This window comes from Triticum aestivum, chromosome 7A (assembly GCF_018294505.1).
Source record: "Triticum aestivum cultivar Chinese Spring chromosome 7A, IWGSC CS RefSeq v2.1, whole genome shotgun sequence".
Lineage (NCBI taxonomy): Eukaryota > Viridiplantae > Streptophyta > Magnoliopsida > Poales > Poaceae > Triticum > Triticum aestivum.
Window position 1 is genome coordinate 701073110 of NC_057812.1, and position 4552 is coordinate 701077661.

Consider the following 4552-nt stretch of genomic DNA (forward strand, 5'->3'; position numbering starts at 1 on the left):
TTTGGTTGATCAAGAGATCGTTGAGGTTCTTCTTGCCTTGTATGCAAGTCGCAAGACCTCTCTCAAGTTTCTCCTTCAACTTAGCATTTTCCTCAACAAGATGTATATGCTCACAACACGGGTTAGTAGCATTTGCATTATCAATTAAAACCATATGAGGAAAAGTTGCTTTCTCCTTAGTTAGCTTCACTTGGAGTTGATCATGAGACTCCTTGAGACTAGCGTGAATACCCTTCAAGGCATTGTGGGCCTTGTCAAGTATATCAAACTCCTCTTTGAGTCTAGCAAGATCAAGCCCAAGTTTGGCCTTCTCAGAATTTAGCACATGAGAAACAATGAGGGCATGATCATAATCTTTCTTTAACTTAGCATGATCAACGTTGTGTGACTCCTCAAGAGCCAAACGAAGACCACGCTCTTCCTCAAGAGCATTGGAAAGATCCGAAATCTCATCGGCATAGTCACGACTATGCCCTTCCATCTTAGAGATGGTGTCTTCGTGACCCTCGATCATGTCATTGGCCTCACCAAGTTGTTCCAAGAGAGCAACAAAGTGCTTCTTGGATTTTCCCTTGAGTCTGCCCATAAAAGCATCAAACTCGTTAGCCTCCACATTAGCTCCCTCAAGTTCATTAATGCTATGCGTATGGGAAGGATGATTAATGATGGTAGTTTTGATGTTGGAGGTTACCTTGTTGGTGGCTTTAGCCATGAGGCACTTGGCGGTGATGCTCTCGTTGGGTGAGTCGAAGAGAGACACCCGTGACGTTGTTGCAATGGCAACGGAGGCCATGGAAACCGACTCATCATCTTCATCATCCTCATTGTACTCTTCTTGCAAAACCAAAGCCTTGGGAGGAGTCTTCTTGGTGAAGTTTTTTTTGTTGGGGAACGACTTGGCCTTGTCCTTTCGGATGAGTTTGCCACCATTGTCTTCCCTCTTCTCATACGGGCATTCCACAATGAAATGACTCACGTTGCCGCAATTGTAGCAAGTTCTTACATGTTGCTTGCCCCTTGTGCCACTCGAGTTGTTTTTGCTAAAGTTGGGCCTTGAATTTTTCTTGCTCCAAAATTGCCTTGAAGCAAGTGCCATGTGTTCATGATATGCATACTTCGTATCTTCGGGGTTGCTCTCCTCTTCTTCCTCTTATTCTTCTTCCACGGTGAGCTTGGCCTTCAATGCAAGGTTAGGCTTATTTGCCCGTTGAGAAAGGAGCACCGCATTGTCAGCGGTCTTGTCCAAAATGTTCATGGCCACAAACTCATCCAACACTTCTCTTGAGGTCAAAGTGTGGAAGTCCGGTCTGTGACGAATGACGGAGGACATGGCCTTGTGGTAGGGCATCATTGCCTTGAGGAATTTGCGCTTGATCCAATCGTCATCCGTGCCCTTGCTCCCATGATCTCGTAGTGAGACCGCGAGTTTGATTACTCTCCGATAAAGCTCACAAGGTTCTTCATCTTCCTTCATTGCAAACTCATCGGCCTCATCTTGTACCACTTCATAGTTGGAGCGTTGAATGCTTGTGCTTCCCCAGTAGAGAGACACGACACAATGCCATGCATCTTTGGCCAAGGCGAAGGGACGAAGATGAGGTAGGTCTTCGGGTGGAATTGCATCTTGAATGATGAAGAGAGCATTCTCATTGAATTGATTGTCCGCGGCTTCTCGTGGAGTGAAGTTGCTTGGATCATGTGGATAGAAACCTTCTTCAATGATTCTCCAAAGGTTAGTGTTCACATGATTTAAATGACGTTTAAAGCGGTAAACCCAAGAATCAAAATCCTCATTTTTCACAATCTTAGGGGGAGGACCAGCATGATTCAAATGAGTGGAAGGAACCGGTCCACCATAAACAAGTGGTGGTTCCACATGGGCAAAGATGTCGGTGCCATTCTTGCCACTAGAAGAAGGATCCTTTTCATTACTAGCTTCCCCCTTGTCGGGGATAGCATCCGACACCTTGTTGGCGGAATCACCCACTTTCAACAGTGCGGTGGATAGTTTAAGCCCCTCAAGAAATTTAGTAAGCATGCTTTCAACTTCGGTTGTCATGGAGGTTTTCAATGTCTCCAAGGCCACATTGAACTCCTCACGAGAGACCGAAGTTCCCCCATCTCCCGTAGACGAGATCGGATTCACACCGGAGTGTTCCTCCACACCGTCTACAGTATCAACCATACTCTTTGGACGGTAAAGTCCTTAATAAAGAGACGAGGCTCTGATACCAATTGAAAGGATCCATATGGTTGACTAGAGAGGGGTTGAATAGGTAACTACCAATTTTTAGCTTTTCTTTACCAAATTAAACTTTGCATCAAAGTAGGTTGTCTAGATGTGCAACTAGGTGAGCAACCTATATGATGCAATAACAATAAGCATACAATCAAGCAAGGGTAGAAACAATAAAGAGCTTGCACAAGTAAAGGTAAGAGATAACCAAGAATGGATCCGGTGGAGACGAGGATGTGTTACCGAAGTTCCTTCCTTTGAAGGGAAGTACGTCTCCGTTGGAGCAGTGTGGAGGCACAATGCTCCCCAAGAAGCCACTAGGGCCACCGTATTCTCCTCACGCCCTCACACAATGCGAGATGTCGTGATTCCACTATTGGTGCCCTTGAAGGCGGCGACCGAACCTTTACAAACAAGGTTGGGGCAATCTCCACAACTTAATCGGAGGCTCCCAACAAGACCACGAAGCTTCACCACAATGGAATATGGCTCCGAGGTGACCTCAACCGTCTAGGGTGCTCAAACACCCAAGAGTAACAAGATACGCTAGGGATGAGTGGGGGAATCGAAAATCCCTTGGTGGAAGTGTAGATCGGGGCCTTCTCAACCACTCCCGAGAAAATCAACAAATTTGATTGGCTAGAGAGGTAGATCGGGCGGAAATGAAGCTTGGAGTATTTAATGGAGCTTGAGCAATAAATGGAGCTTGGGGGAGGAAGAGGTGGGTGAGAAGGAGGAAGGGGACTCCCTTTTATAGTGGGGGCAACAATCCCGTTGCCCCCCCACCAACCAGCCCTGCACAGGGCGGTACTACCGCTGAGAGGGGCGGTACTACCGCCAGGCGACAGTACTGCCGCGCCAACCAGCGATATTGCCGCGCTGAGGAGACTTAGTAGGGAACGGACCCAAATGCGGTACTACCGCGGTGGTAGGGCGGTACTACCGCTCCTGGAACGGTACTACCGCCACTACAACCGTGACTAGTGCCGCAAAACCCGACACAAGAAAAAGACCTCTCGAACCGAGGCGGTAGGAGCCAAACTACCCAGCGGTACTACGGCAGTGGGGTCAAGGGCGGTAGTACCGCTGTGGAGCGGTACTGCCGCTTGTGACCCTTCGGCCGTAGTACCGCAGGCAGTGCGGTACTACCGCTGGGGCACGCGAGAGAGAAGGGATATCTCAAAAAGCTGAGGACCAGCGGAGGTGCCAGGCCCCCAGCGGTACTACTGCTGTGGAGCCACGGTGGTACTACCGCTGCGAAGCGGTACTGCCGCTTGTGGCTTCTCAGCGGTACTACCGCTGGATGCGCGGTACTGCCGCTTAGACCTAGACAGAATAAGGAAGAGAGGAGAGATCTCTTCAATGGACAGGAAAAGCTCAGAGGGTGAGAAGCTGATGTGTACGTGATGATTCCACCCAAGCAAAACCCCAGCGGACCCCCTCTTGATAGTACGGTGCCCTCTACGCAACTAGTCCACCTAGAAAGAAGCGAAAGAGCTACACCGTCTTGAAATACACTCCGAGGGGAAGAAAGCGTCTCGTGCCAGGGGAGAATCTGAGAATAATTCAACGCACAAGATTAGTCCGCAAACATGTTGTCATCAATCACCAAAACTACCTTGAGAGAGATATGCCGTAACACTACCATTGTCCGCTTTGTACATCCACATGCTATGTGGGTGAAATTATGATACCATGCCAACTTTCAACTTTTTCAGAGTTCATTTGAAATGCTTTCATGTCTTATGGTTCGGCCCTCGTAATACCATGACCATTAGTCCCTGGCCCATGCCAACTTTCAACTTTCAACTTTCTAAAACTAATGGCACTAACAGAAAGTTTATAATTTTGCTCCTCTCCCCTGGCCCATGACCATTAGTCCTGGTTTGTGCCACAAATCGGGACTAAAGGGTTGGTCCTTGTTGCGGGCAGAGTTTAGTCCCACCTCGCCAACCGAAGGGGGCTCACACCGGTTTATAAGCCCTTCCCTCTCTGCCTTGTTGAGCTCCTATCAAAGTGAAAATAGATGCCCTAAAAGAGAAAAGTTTAACCTAAATTCATAGTGAATTTCTCTGAAATTCATAGAAATTTACTAGGAATTTAGGTTGAATTTTCTCTATAAGCGCATCTATTCTCATTTTTTTAGTAAGTTAATCACAAACTTGTGATTCAAACAATTTTCAAAGAATTCAAATTTTAACTATTCAAATTTGAAAACTAATGGCACTAACAGAAAGTTTATAATTTTTCTAAAACTAATGGCACTAACAGAAAGTTTATAATTTTGCTAACCTAAAAGCAAACAGAATTAAAAAT

At 46.8% G+C, this 4552-nt stretch overlaps 1 long non-coding RNA gene across 1 annotated transcript in view; it reads right to left on the reverse strand.

The window, feature by feature from the left end:
• Positions 1–409: 409 nt before the first annotated feature.
• The window catches only part of LOC123149469 (uncharacterized), a 21028-nt gene continuing 16885 nt past the window's right edge, over positions 410–4552 (reverse strand). The window contains exon 3 of the long non-coding RNA XR_006474686.1: positions 410–421. This is a non-coding gene — a long non-coding RNA (uncharacterized lncRNA). The remainder of the gene's footprint in view (positions 422–4552) is intronic.